At 43.2% G+C, this 15,453-nt stretch overlaps 1 pseudogene; it reads left to right on the forward strand.

Annotated features, from left to right (window-relative positions):
• Positions 1-242: 242 nt before the first annotated feature.
• The window catches only part of LOC143640248 (CD226 antigen-like), a 38,687-nt pseudogene continuing 23,476 nt past the window's right edge, over positions 243-15,453 (forward strand).

Below are 15,453 nucleotides of genomic sequence, written 5' to 3' on the forward strand. Positions count from 1 at the left end.
AAAATGAGATCTTGAAAATAGCTGTTCCCTGAGAGAGAGATAGCTCAAATCTGCCCATCCTTGTACGAGAGCAAACCTGCCTTTGAAGCTAAGACCTTCTTCCTGTGTTCATACTTCAGAAAAAGAAGATGCTACTGATAATATCTGAAAGGAAGGAGATCGTCATTGTGCTGGGCCTGAGATGTAACGCCGTACAAATTGTTTTTTTTTTTATGCACCAGCCTCCCAAGCAGTTTCCAGAGATGGATTATCTTACTTTCCTTTTGGCTATTCTTCATGTACACAAAGGTAAAAAAAAATCTTTTTGTCTTCATTTAACAAATTAACTCGATTTTTGGTATTTCAGTGTGATATGTGCAGGATTTCTTTGATGATTTCTCACTTGTTCCAAGGACTAGAGGAACTGCCAACATGAGCAGTAGAAAACGGCCAGTCTTCCCAAGATCTCAGCTTCCTTCCTTCCTCTTGTTAGAAAGCTGAAGGTATTTATTTGGTATTCCATTATCAAGTCTAACTGAATTTATGTCATGTTGTATATTTCAGCTCTATGTGAAGAGACATTTTGGGACACAACTATTAAATTTGCTGAGAATATGACTCTAGAATGTATGTACCCATCAGTGGACATTACCCAGGTGGAGTGGTTTAAGATCCACGATGTGCAGAAGTCCATAGGCTTGCTCCACCCCATTTACGGTGTGGTCATCCATGACCCCTATGTCAAGAAGGTTCACCTTTTGAACTCAACGACGGCTCCCAACACTGTGATCCTCTCCTTTTATAATGCCTCTGAGACCGATGTCGGCACCTATTCCTGCTCTTTCCTGACTTACACACATGGAACTTGGAAAAAGACAATCCGTGTGGTTCAGTCAGGTAAGGGCAAATTTCGTTCTCCCTCTCCCCACCCCACAATATTGAATTCCACAATACTGAATTCTGTCAAGCCCAAGTGGAAGCTGCAAATGCTTTATCCTATTCTTGGGGCTTTCCCCAAACCCTTTTCCGGGCTGTATGATCTTACTGTTTCAAAGGAGTGATTCTGTGGACCAATTTCATTTCTTAGTGGGCGGTCGTTTCCGCGTGGAAGTGGCTCATTGATTTCAATATGGAAGCAGAAAGCATGGGCTCTAGGTGTCTTCATGAGAACACGAGCCTAGATTCGTGGATGAGGCCACACGTGAGTTCAGGAGCCGGCCCTTGGGCTAGGCACTCAGCACTGGCTTCAACCTCTGGATGGCTACAGGTCCTTGTATACGACGTCATCTGAGATTATTAGTGAATCCTGGCAGGGTTCAAACAGTGGCCCTGTCTTCCGCCCCTTCCAAATTCACCTAGACAGGACTCTTCCTTCAGAAGTCACTAGCTATCATGTGAGAGTCTAATGATGTCTTGGGATATTTTTGCTCTGTCCCCCTGTGGTTGTGGTTTGGTCCTTCTGTAGTGGCCACATAGAGTGGATACGCTTTACTGAGAAAGCTTGGGTGTTGTAGCCAGTACTTTTATATAAATTTGTATCAGTGGCACTCCCTCTCTCTCTTAATCTTGGGTTTCTGAAATGGTAAATTGAGTTAATAACAGCACTCTCTTTGTTGAATAGTTTAGGGAGACTATAAAGAACTTGGCCCATGGTCATCAGAGAATAGAAAGTATTACTACCATCATTATTACTAGCATTTCCTGTGTTTTTGATACAAAATGATTAATGTTGACATTTTTATATATAAGTGACAGTCTAATTTTGAAACCATGCATTTCTTACCTGGTGACTTTCAAATCAAACTCCTTGAATATATAGAGGAGAACACTACATGATTTATTTTTAAGAGAGTCATGTTCTGTGCTTCAAACACACACATGTGTGCTTATTGCTTTGTGTATGTGTGTGTGTGTGTGTGTGTGTGTGGGTGTGTGTGTGTGAATGTTGCAGATAACTGAAGCCAGAGCTGCTCACATGGCAGGCGAACACCCTGCTGTTGAGCTACAACTCCAGGCCAAGCAAACCATGTTCCAAAGCATAATTACAGTATTATATGAGGAATATAAGGTATTGCAAGGAAAGAATGTTTATGTGCATAGTTTCCCTTTCTCTTTATGTTTAACTCAGGACTAATTTTGTGTATATAGCTAGGACTTAAAGAGTGTTAATTGGCAACACCACCTTAATTACACACTAATTTTTTGAAAGATTCCATCTTGCCATACAGAACCCATTTGCTGCTGTGTGCAGACATCTGTTCAGTGCTGTTTGCAAGTATAGTCCCCTTCTGACCAGTCTTTCAAGTGAAGGTGTGGGTTGGTAAGGGTCTTGGGATTGCACATGGGGCCTGAGCCTCCAGGGCTGGAAGGAGATGGGCCCGTCTCCCTGCCATGCGTGGTTCTGCCTCTGAAATTTTAGCAACAAGTCAGGTATTTCGATTTCTCTTACAAGGCAACCAATTGAAAACAGGCAGCCTGGCCTTTTCTGAATTTGTAGGATGCAGTATGGAGCTGAATTGTCAAGGTTATTGCTATTCCACGGTAGGATTTTTAGCATCATGTGTGAACAGCTTTGGGAATAGTCCTCTATTCTTATCATCTAAATTTGTTGTTCTTCTTATATTTTGAACAGGGTAAAAGAGAGCTCCCCGCCTGATGGGCTTTTTCATGATCAAGGGTGAAATATTCAGCTAGTTGCCAAAGAGGTACCAGTCCTCATCTGGCTCCATTCCTTGTGATGGTAGCTTTTTATATGTTGGTCTTGATCATTTTTATTTTTACAGAACAGTTGACATCGTGAACCAGTCAGGATCTTCCACCTCACTGGGAGATTTGAGGGCTTCCTTGTTTCAAACTGAGGATGATAGAGACTTTAAACTGAATATTAGTTGTATTTCAAAGTTTACGTTGAATATAACAAAGATTTTCCTTATGTGTTTTGTTCACAACATCCAGGATCTCTAATGATTGCGTTTTGGGGATTATGTCAAGGGGAACTGATTATCTATTTAACAAGAAAAACTAAAACTTGGAATCTGAAAATTCTAATTTCTATAACAGATTATAAGAACTTCAAATGGATGAAGGAATCAAGTCCCTGCCCTCTAAGTGTGTTGACTTCTGCTACTTCTTGGTAGCTTTTCAGGTGTAGGGGATTGCACGTGTCAGTGTTACACAGATCTTCTCCCTTAGCCCCTATTACACACTTGAGTGTGGGCATTTCTTTGATTTTACAAATGAGGGCACTGAGGTCTAGTGGCCTTTCCAAGGCTTCAAGCTCTGCCAGGGTCCCACTGGGCAAAGTTGTAACTAGACATAAAGTGACAGCTTGGGGCACATGTTCCCCCACCTGGGCCCTTCCTGGGAATCATCAACCAGTGCCCACCTTGTACCTCCTCCTTCCCCTTACACTTTCTGCCTAGAGTTGGGCCAATTGAATATCTTATTCTGGATGAACAATACTGCTAATAAAAAAAACATTCTTAAAAATGTGTGTTAGTTTAGGAATAGACATTTGTGAATTAGCAATGGATTTAGACTATTTTATAGTAATAACAGCTGCATGAATTTTAGTTAATTCATGGGGAAACCTGTTGAGGTGACTTAGGAGATAACATTTCAAAAGCAGCCCTTTTGTGCATGAGTAGTGATGGAAGTAGGGTCCTGGGGAAAATTTCTGCCTCCCTGAAATCTCTGGCCTTACTGGTCAAAGTAAAAGAAAATGTAGTTTCTGTTAAAGAAAACATAATTCTGTTTATGAAACTTACCACCAAATGGGTGACCCACTCAAATATTATGCTACTTAACTTTCCCACGGTACCTACTTGGTATGAGGTATCCAAATGTCATCTCATTTAACATTTGAAAAATACCATGGAGTGATCATGTTTTCCATGTCATGACTGAGGGCACTGAGATTCAGGGTCGTTAACCAAGACGTGGCACAAGACGTGGTCTCAGGATGGGGAAGTGACTCTCTCCCTGCCCCATCAACAAATGGGCTCAGGTATTTTCTATATTAAAAAAGAAATTTAAGACTATGTGGGCAGCAGAATATTAGATATAAACCTGGAAAGTTACTGTGACCCAGATCTTTATGTGCTGAATGGAGTTTGAACCTCTCTAATCTAGACCTTGCTGAACATTTTTAGAGAGAGAGGGACACAGAAAAAAGACCAGTTTGTTTTTCACTTCCAGCAAGATTAAACTGGGTTCAGGTTAAGTCCCAAGCGATCTGCTGGGGTGCCTCCTCTTACTGGGGGAGGCCAGTCTTTTGTTGTATTCAGGTTTTCACTTGATTGGATGAGGCCCATCCACATGATGCAGGACCATCTGCTTACTCCTAAATCACTGATTTAAACATTAATCTTATCCAGAAACACTCTTCAAGTTTACTCAGAAAATTACTATCACATCTATTTTGGAAAATCATATGGCATTAGTCAGGTTAAAGAATCACATATCCTATTATCCAATAATTCTACTTTTGATGTTTTAAAGATTGCTCCAATTGGGAGAAGTGCCCAACAATATTTGCAATAGTGACCATAAGAGAAAACAATTGGTAACAAGCCAAGTACCCATCCCCAATAGGATGGACAAAGACCTTGGCAGCATACATACAGCAGTGTACTCTGCATCCCTGAAAAGCACTGAAGTGTGACTCTGCTCACCAACAGGGATGAATCCCAGGAACAACGCGTTGACGAAAGCCAGCGTTACCGAAGGATACACAAGGCATGATTCCTTTCCTTTAAAGTTCAGAGACATGTAAAATCCAACAATATGTTATTTATGTGTGTCAAACGCAAATGGTGAAACTACAAAGAAAAGCACAGCTTAAAAGTGCGAGCGGGAAGGAGACAGAGTCAGGAGGGGCCACAGGTTTTCAAAGCTCATACTATTGGTTTACACTCACCTAGAGTGTTTTATTTCCCACTTGTCTCAAAAATATTTCATAACATTTCTTTCAGAACTACTGAATTCCGATAAAAATGTTGAAGAAAGATGTGATTCTGATTTTTGAGCAGTTCAAAAATAATTGTCTAAGTTAAGGATGAGATTCTCATTTGGATTTGGCCTACAGGTCAAAGAGAGGGAAGCTGCAAGAATGATTTTGAAATTTTATGATCCAAGGAAAGAAAAACGATAGTTTCAATTGAAAAGATGGGAAGTCAGGAGCCCACCACGGCTTGGAGGAAAGGAGAGATGTCAGCTCAGGAGCATAAATTGTCAAGTTGCCGCAGTCCAGCTGCAGCAAAATAACTGGGGGGTGACGAGCAACTTGTGTAGATTGATACAGCAGGAGTGGGAGCCGTTTACTGTAGGACAGGAGGGGTATTTATACATTCCACACAGCTTATCTTAATTAGCATAAACTAGATACAGCAGTCAACCAATAAGGAATCTCCACACTTAATGACTTGGTGGCGTTACTTCACAAACCACTCCCTCTGGCATTTTGCCAGGTGCCATCCAGACTTGTTTACAGACTCTAACATTTCTCTGGCAAAATGCCAGGCACCATCCTGACTTGTTTACAGACTCTAACATCAAGTAGCCTGTGATTGGCTGACAAAGGAACTATTGAACTAATAAATAGGAACTGGTATTGGAAATAAGTGGTTTTCCAGTGATTGGAGTGAGACTTGATGTTAAGAAAGAGGGTTGGTGAAGTCCTGTGGACCGAAGCTGCAATCCAAGTGGAGCTCGAGGAGGCTGGTGACCCTGAAGTGTGGAAGGGGTTTCTATCACACACAGAGGACACAGGGGAAGCAGGGAGAAAGCGGGGTAAGGAGAGCAGACGCGGAGCAGGTGTGCCACTGACTTGGAGCAGCGGACACGTTTAACTGGGGTTGCAGGGAGGTGGTCGTCTGTCCTGCTCCACACAGCAGGTGCTTGGTGTTGGCCATGTCAGTTTTCTGACCCTGTGAACTTGCCTGCAGTCTGGTTGTCTCGACTGGGCACAGATGTTTCACCCTGTCTCCGTTTAAAGCTGCATTCTGTCCTGGGCTGGAGGAGGCTGTCTGTGTCACCCATGCTTGTTCTGAGAAGGCCCCATCCCTACTCTCTAGGCCAGTGCTCACAGCCTGGGGGCCAGTCGCTCTGCTCGTGTGATCTCCTCCTGTGATCCTGCATACGTGTTTCTCCTTAGTGGCTCTTTAGTATCAAGGGCTCCAGAATGGATGGCAGGTCCGAGGAATCCCATGACAGAAGGGATTCTCCAGATTGTGCTGGCTTCCTGCTGGTTGGGGCCAGCACAGTCAGCCTTTTCCCCAACGTGGGTGTGTTGTCAGGGTGCAAAGATGGGATCTGGCTTGTATGCATGGGCTTGCTGATTTGGGGGACATAGACTCATTTATTAACTCACTCATCAAGACTTTACTAAAAACCTTTGACGTTCAAAGTAATATTTAGTGGTTGGAAGAAAGGGATAAAATTGTATATTGTAAATTATAATTTAAGGCAAATAGCAACAAGTATTACTGTGATTTATAGGACAGAATTCACTCTGTGTATGTGTGTGTGTGTGTGTGTGTGTGTGTGTGTGTGGTGCTAGGGATTGAACCCAGGGCCTTGTGCCTGTGAGGCAAACACTCTACCAACTGAGCTATATCTCTAGCCCCAGAATTCACTTTTAATTGGAAATTCAGAATAGATTCCCTGAAACAGTGAAATTGGAACTTAACCTCGAGGGAGGTAGGTCAGAATATTTGGACACTAAGATGGATGAAGTAACATTCCGAGAGAATTGCTTTAGAAAATCCTCTAGAAAATAGATAGCTTTGGGTCTAGCTTAACCAACTCTGGAAGATTATTTTCATTTTTTTAAAGAAGACTCTAACAATAACCCCAAACAGTGAAAACCTCTAAAATCAAATGAACACATAAGATGGATCAATAGATCAGTGAAGTTTCTTCTGGTTTACAATTCGTGGCTTGGTTTATTGCAATGTTGCTTCAGAAGGCATAGGAAGGCTGATGTATTTTGCACTTGTTTTTCACCATCTACCTTAAGATATTCGTGCGCTTTCCTTACTGCCTGGCTTGGCTTATCCCAAGTACAAAATGAAGGAAGAAAATGTACACAGATGACCTCCTTTGCCATCAGTGAAGGGGCAGCTGGGCCTGGAAGGTCTTTCCTGTCCAAAGTAGTTCCAATGGGAGACGAATGGGCCATGGAGGAGCCCCCGACTTTCCTGATATGGGGGTCACCAACAACACACTCCAGCTACACTTTTGACTTTACTTTTTATCATTTCTCTCTCTCCTTCCTTCCTTCCTTCCTTCCTTCCCTCCTCCCCTCCTTCAGGAATGAACCCAGGAGCACTTTACCACTGAGTTACATTCCCATCCTTGTTTTTTTGTTTGTTTTTGATTTTGAGAGAGGGTCTCACTAAAGTGCTGAGGCTGGACTTAAACTTGTGATCCTCCTGCCCCAGCCTCCTGAGTCTCTGGGATTAGAGGTGTGCATCACCACGCCCAGTTGTTTTTTGACATTTCTGGATGATGTTGCATTCTTTATTTTTATTATGCTTTTGTCTTTTTAATTTTAATTTTAGTTGACAGATATAATGGAATGTATTTATGGTGTATAGTTTGATGTTTCAACACATGTGTACATATGTTTTGTCCCAGTGTGGATTCATTGAGTTGTGACCATCCTAAGCATCTCTAGTGCTTTTAATTTTTTAAAAGTGGGATGGAATAATGAAAAAAATGCTCTAGATCTATGGTTTAAAGAATGAAACCATAAACCCTTCTTAAGGCCCATCCTAGCAAGCTCAGAAATAAGTCATAAAAGTTTTCCCTTTTCTATGTTTATGTGCTTGTGTTTATACATACATATATAAGACTAAAAAAGCGTGTGTTAAAGGATACATTTCAGTAGTTTTTCATTAAAAGACAAAGAGGAAAGGTATTTAATGGTGCCTATAAGTAATAGTCAACTGGTGAAACAGGAACACTTTAAAGGCTTGGGAATTGCAGGCCTTAATGAAATAAAATAGTGTATAGGAAGCCAGATAATAAAGAGCATTTTAAGACCCACAGAAAGCAAGGTTATGGTCCCTGAGCTTCTCAAGGGCACAGTAAATAGGAATCAGAGTGAGATGGTGACGATGTCCTGTGCCAAGGCTGTTGTTATTGACTTGCTCTCCCTGTGCCCAGCCTGGGAGGAGACACTCCAGCAGACGTGTCACCCAGGGGCACAACCCTCTGGCAGCTCTGTGGCCAAAAACCAAAGTGGGGAAAATTACAAGCTGACGTTGGTGATTGTAGCCGACACCTGAATCAATGTACATGCTCAGGTCCAGGTGTGGGTTTTGGAGTGACGTCTGTCTGGATTCTTCAGTTCTTGCTCCACTTTCTCTGTCTCTATGCTTATGAGAGAACCCCGACTTCTACACTCATTAACGGTAGCAAAATACAGAAAGGAACTCATAATTTAGACTTGTTTGAATGCACCCAGGCCTCCTAGAGCAGGGGACGGAACTGGCTGTGATCTCTGCTTAAAACCCTTGTGTCCACTGTACAAGACCGAGCCTTGTTGACACATCTATTAGTCCCAGGATGGCCGTGGGGTAGGGCACACTGTGCTGAGTTGCTGGAGAAGGAGCCTCGGCCAGGGGAGTCTTGCCCAGCCCCAACATCCTCAGGGGCCCCTGAATGTTTCTCAGCTCAGCCGGAGGCTGTGCGGCTCTCGAGTTTTCTGCTTTTAACTCTCAGCGATCAAGACACCTCGTGCCTCTTGCACTGGTTTCCACCACAGCTGCTCTTCACCCAGCACCCAAAGGTACTGCCAACCACAATCTCTGGAAGGCGTTTCCTCTGCAGAGTAGGTGTCCGTGTGTGGGCGCTCTGCCTGAGGACGGTGGAAATGTGGCTTCGTGCCTGAGCAAGAGCTGGCGTCAGACAGTCGTGGGTGTCCACGCGGGTCACCGTGGAACATGTCCATCCCACGCCCAGTGCGACGGGTAGGCTTTCCTGCTCTCCACGATTCGTGTCATGCAAGCTTGAAAACTACAGAGGGTGGGCATCCATCTCTAGCACTTTCTCTCAGAAACTTCTCTGTAGGATGAGGAGCAGGTGTGAGTGGCCTTCCTAGAAACCTTAAAGGAATTTACAAATGGACACATATTTGTGACTGAAAGTTAAAGTTTGCATTTTACAAAATAAAGAGAGCTAGATTTTCGAATGTGCAAACAAACAAGAACATAAGTAGCTGAAGAAAGAGAGAAAGTAGAGTTTTCAGCTTACCCTGCTTGGGCTTCGGGGAATTTCCCTTAGAGCCAAAGCTGCCCCTGACAGTTGTTCAGCATCTATAAAGAGACTCGGCTCCTAAGCTCTGCTTTTGATGCAGGTCTTTGTCTTTCCTGGGTTTTATGGGGAGTGGAGGCTGCAGGCAGGATGACTTTCCCTTTCCTTCTAGAACATGGTAGGAGACTATTTGTGAAGACATTAGAGATTTTGAAGCTGTTAAGAATTTTAAGACCATCAAGTCAATCCTTCAGGGATCAATGCAAAATTACTCCCCCAGGCAACATCACTTCTACTTACTCTAGAACCGTTTTAATTAAATAACTCAGCTGATGGGGCTGCTGGCACTTCCCTTGAGAGATTATTTGCAATCCAATAAATCTCAATGTGAGAAAATTTCCCCTGACTTCAGCTATTTAAGCAACTTACATTAAAAAAAAAAAAACCTTCATTATCTTCCAAGAGAAAAACTCCAATGTTTCATAGAATATTGACAAAAGAAGGTTTCTGAGGACAGAGATGCAGTATACAGCATTCATGGCACTGGCCCATAAATAGCTATGTGCATCTTACCTGCTGAGTTCAGTGGTGTGCTGATTGTGGCCTGTAAGAATGAAGTCTGGTATGAGTTCTGTATGTGAATGCTCCATTTAACTAGCAGGATACGGAAGAAATGTAACATTCTCATTTCAGATGACTAGTTCCTAAGCACAAATTGTCCCATTTCTTGGCAGGTCACATGGATTCTTTATGCTACCAGCACTGTCATTTCAGAATAGCTTAGAGAAGGGTGTGTGTGTGTGTGTGTGTGTGTGTGTACGCATGCATTCTGGCAGGCAAGGTAATTTCCTTCATTTATTAAATAAAGAGCATTTACTTATAGAAAACTTTAGATCCTATTCCTAATTTATTCCATGAATGCATAAATTCATTGTTCCTTACAAACTGGATGCTACAATTGGATATATACTCTTTTCATTTAAGAAACAGTCAGTAGATTCAATTATCATCTCTGAGACAGAGCTTGGGTATATTAGTGCATGTCCACAAATGAGACCATTTAGTGTGTCCCATTAGCTCGTGAGATCAGATTTCTTAAGATATCTCTTTATATTCTTTTAAGAAATAGAGTTGTCCATTTAAATTAAATAAAGGTCACTTATTTAACATAGGACTTGTAGCTTCCTTATTCTATTTTTATTAAGTCCTAGAAATGGTTTCTAAAAGAATGAGCATTTAATAAGATGGAAATATTTCCAACTACAGGTGTTAAATTTCTTTCAGCTGCCACAGTGTTTGAATTTTGATTCTTAACATAGTCTGACCTTTATGATTTTAGTGAAAAAAGAAGAACTAATCTTAAGGGAAAATCATTAAGCCCTGTTCCTGAAATGATACTTTGGAGTATAGAATTCACTTTATTAGATGAATGTTGACAACAGTAATTGAAACACTTGTGTGAATTTTGTGAATCCTTTCTAAATTAATTAAAGAGACATTTATTTTATGCCATGAGGAAATGAAGAAAAAAGTAGAAAGGTCTCTGTTTTTGAGAAGTTTATAGTCTCAAAGGGGAAGTACCCACCTATATGCCATGTGAACTTGTGACCCAGGTGACCATATGGCTGGGTGGAAGCTGGTAGAGAGTACAAAACAAAGTTTGGGGAATTGAGAGGTGGCTGCGATTGCTCCTACTTTGTGGAACCATGACCTACAAATCGGGGTAAGTTTGGGTGGGTGGTGGTGAAGGATGGCAGGAAGAGGGGGGGTCCAACAGGAAGAAGCATTATCAGAAATATCACATACAAGGGAAATTCTCTGAACTTGGGGCATATGAAAAACACATGGGGTTAGAGGCCTGAGAGAAGGTTGATGGATGGGAGATCTAAATTTTGGATTTCACCCAGTGGTTAGTGGCCAGGTTGGCCATGTCTGGAGTTCTTACCCTAGCCACAGCGCGTAGGATGATAAAAGGTGAGAAAGCAGAAATACCGGCAAGAATAGGGGGGGTCTGGAGTCCCCAGTGAAGCAGGGCCGTGTCCCGGGCGTGGCAGGTGATGCGACCTCCGCAGTGTCCTCACTCACCTTCCTCAGGAAGAAAGCTCTCCCCAACTTCCTCCTTTCCATTTTCCCTTCTCTTTCAGCAAATACTAATAGAATGTCTGTCAGGTTCTGGGGAGCTGTGTGAGGTTGGGGGCACTCAGAGCAATATCCCAGCCCTGATCTCAGGCCTAAGGCCAATGACAAGGCCAGTCGTGCTTGTTGAATGACTGTGGAGGCACAGGACAGTTGATGGTGATGCTGGGGGTGGAGGTGGCTTGTGTGTGTGTGTGTGTGTGTCTTGGAAGGATGGTGCTGGGAGGAAGGAAGGGGCATTCAGGAAGCTTCAGAGACCCAAAGACTCTTGAGTTTACTCAAGAGAAAGGAGATTAGAACTTCCTGGGTTAAAGGGGGTTGTGCTGTCAGCCGGGGGACAGTCCTGCTGGGTGGGGGACGTGAGCATGAAGGGCGACGGGAGTCTGGTGTGCTTGGAAATCTGAGGCTTCAGAAAGCTTGAGTGGAAGTTTGTTTCGTGGTCATCGCTGCCAGGTAGTGACCTTGGAGGGGTAAATAGAAGAAATTTGGAAGAAGCTCCAAATTTTTGTTTGAAGAGGGGAGATTGAGAACCCTGGGTTTGGAACCGCGTGTGCATGACAAGCCCACCTTCTTACTTAGCTGCGTTTCCTTTGCAGCAGAATGGGTGTGAACTCGGGTTCCGTCTAGTGACATTTTTTTTGTGCCACAGCTCTTTTGACTTATTCTTTAGGCAGTGGGGCGCTATTAGGGAACTTGACTGGGCAAGTGAGTTGCGATTTGGAAAGCGTACTCAGGCAGGAGTCTAGAAGGGGGATCAGATGCAAAGGAGACAAAGGGAGATCGAGTCAGGAGGCTGTGGCGGGGGGTGAATTGTGTCCCCACAAAATCATATGTTGAAGTTCCAACTTGTTGTATTTCAGAATGTGACTTTTTTGGAGGTAAGGTCTTAAAAGAGGTAATTAGGTTAAAATGAAGTCATTAGGGTGGGCCTAAGACAACTGCACGGCTGTCCTATGTCTCTGGGGCACAGAGAGAAAACCAGGAAGACGTGGAGAGGATGGTTTCCCGTGAGCCAAAGGGAAGCCCTCCAAGGAAAACAGTCCCAGGGAGCCTTGAGTTTGGGCTTCCAACCTCCAGGATTGTGGAAAAAGTAAGCGTGGAACCTTGTTACGACAGCCCTCTTCACTAACTCAGAAACTTGTTGTCTGGGCTTGATGCTATCAAATATGTCATACTCACTTGGTGGGGACAGTGCTTGACACTTCCAAGACACACTCAACAAAGCAGCAAGAGCCATGAGAATCATCAGCATCAACCCTGATGGGACCTGAGGAAGGTGCTGGTTCCATTCGCACTGAGGTGGAACAGAGCAGCCTGCTGTGTGTATCTCCCAGGAGGCGAAAAGCGTTCCCCCAAGGGGTAACCTGTGTTCAGCACATCACGTTTACAGAGGGGTTTTGAACATCAGGGGGATATCAGATTGATGGCCTTGCTCAAATGTGAACAAGATTGGAATACAGCCAGCGGGGAGGTGTCTATTTGAGAAATAAGGTAGGAGAGAAGATGATTTGGGCCAGGATGGAATGGTGGGGACAGAGTACATGTTTGAGAAAAAAAAATTATAAATCAGATTGAAGGACCCCAAGACTGATTGGAGTAGCGGGTAAGGGAAGAGAAGTTCAGAATGACATCAGTTCCTCTACAGTGCCGAGAAATAGGAGGGAACCAGTCTGGAGAGGGAAATATGGCTTTGGATACCTGTGAGTAAAAGTTGGAGAAAAGTATCTGAAAATCTGAGGAATGTCATGGGGTTCTCCTTTGCCATCTCCAAGGAAATTCTAAGAAAGTGGTTAGGTGTTGTTTTTCCTTGCAAGATCGTGATGCACTCCCCAAACTGTATTGTATTCGAGATGTTCTGACTGCCAGAACATACCCCCAGTTTTCTAGATGAAGTGGGTGAAACTTTCTGGCCTGTCTAGAGCTCCCAATTGGATGGCACCCGTTGAAAAGATACTTGTTCTGAAACATGGTGTCTGTTTGCAAATCCCAGATGTGCCTCTTTCAAATAAACAGGAGGTTGCCTGTTTCTGGCAAGAGGATCTTGCCCATTTTCTAAGTTAGATCAAGGGCTCCTCATTTCTTTTGAGCAATGTACGTTAGTGGTTCTAATGGGAATTTGGGGATTCTCTAATAGTTTCCTTCACAGAGAGGAGAACAAATAATTCACTAAGTGTCCTTGTCAGTCTCTCTTTATTCACTGAAACATTGCTGTGGTCTACACTGTTTTCAAAAGCTATCAAGTTTCTTTCACTCATTTTGTCTCCTTGATATGTGGGAAAACTCTTTATCATTCACCTGAGTGTCTTTCACGGATATTTTTCAGATTCTCCTTTGGCTTGTTGCTCATTGGCAATTCTGGGCCTATGACTCTTCCCATTTGAACATTCTTTTGCAGTTTCTGGTGACACCGCCATCTCACTGTGGCACTTTGACTTTGCCATGTAGCCATGAAGGGTTTTATTTAAAGCACCCAGCCCTTTAGATCTGTTAGAAAATATGTCTCTGGACTTTCAAAATATGTTTTTCAGTATTCTGGGGGTTTCTTTTGGGATTTTTTTGCCTTTTTAACTATACTTTTTATTGTTTAACCAGAATATTTGCATTTTATTATAGTTTCCATTTGTAACTTTGCAAAAATTTCCAATGAACTCTTTCGACTTTGCCTTCCTAGTCAGAGTTGCCTGTAGTCATTTGATGGCGGCAGGTACTTCAGAGGGTGTGATGTGTGTATTTGCTCCACTCCGTCATGTGTGTAAAATTCAACATGACTTTATTTCTGCGGGTTCAGTCACACAGTTACAAATGTAACCTAAATGGGGTGAGTCCCAGGCTATTTCAGAGAGGGATTCAAGATAGAAGGTAGTAATTTAAGTAGCCTACAGACTTTCCTCGTTTAATTCTTCTGTCTGCCCCATTTTACATAATACTTCTCTCCAGTCTTGTGGTTTGGGGTAGGTGGTCTGCAGTGTGTCACAGAGGCTAGTTTCCACCTTTTAAAGACTTTGAGGTTTTGTAGGAGCTGCTGCTTAGCTCTGAGCTGAGCTCTCCTCTCTAGGCAATGTCTGTGGTTTTGAATTCTGACAGCTCACTACTCTGTTGTTGATCTCTATTGACTGACCTTTCTGCATCTGAATTGGAGAAGTCATTTATACCAAAGCTGTCCCTTTCTGCAAGTGTCATGATCTTCAGGCCTCTGGTACTCATGAAGATAAAGTCATGAATTTCTGTCAGCCAGTTCTTGGATAAAAAGGCCAGAATGTTGGCATAAGGCAGGGATAAAAAGAGAAGGACTTTTTAGCAGCTGGTGCTGAGACTTGAAAAACTGTGAGTTGGGAAGAGGGATAGGTTCCAACCAGTCCAAGCCTCAGTCCTCCTGGCCCCCAGCCCCAACCTTGCCTTCCTGTAACCTGACCCTACTCTCCACATCGCACTGCACTTTACTCTTTTTAAAAACATTTTGAAGCTGTATCTGCCCTTCAAAACTGCTCTCGTGCCATTTTTCTCTGCTCTGGCCACTTCAGAGCTGTTTGAGGATGAGCTGGGTGGACTGTGAAAGGCCCCTTTGCCATGAGTTGCTCTCAGCACTGACTGTCCTCAGAAGGGCCGGCCCACAGTTTCCTGGATGCTTAGGGTTAGTGGGGAGTTGAAGTCCACCCTGTACCTCCGGGGAGGCCGCAGGCCCCTCATCACTGATGTTCTGCGTAGCCTGACCCATTAGAGACCTCCAGCAATCGTCCAGGCCTCACTTCCCGACACTGAGGACTTTCCCCCTCTTATCCCAGGCCTATTATTAATGTTTGAAAACTAACAGCTATCCTTTTTACCAAGAACAAATCAAAATCTTGCAATGTATTTGCCACCTGTCCAATTCTATTCTAGACACCTTCTGTTTTGCTGCTTGGTGTGTGGCTCAGTGATTCATTCATTGAATGGTAACTGGTCATTTTTCATGGGTGGATTTCCTGTGTTTGAAGAAGCTGGTAACAATGGGTAATCAAAACAGTGAAGTTTTTTTTTTTTTTATTATAAAGAAAAAAGGCTTATTTTGGTGTGGGGGTCTGGAGGTACCAGGTCTAGAGG

The sequence above is a fragment of the Callospermophilus lateralis genome, unplaced genomic scaffold, assembly GCF_048772815.1.
Source record: "Callospermophilus lateralis isolate mCalLat2 unplaced genomic scaffold, mCalLat2.hap1 Scaffold_144, whole genome shotgun sequence".
NCBI classification, from domain to species: domain Eukaryota; kingdom Metazoa; phylum Chordata; class Mammalia; order Rodentia; family Sciuridae; genus Callospermophilus; species Callospermophilus lateralis.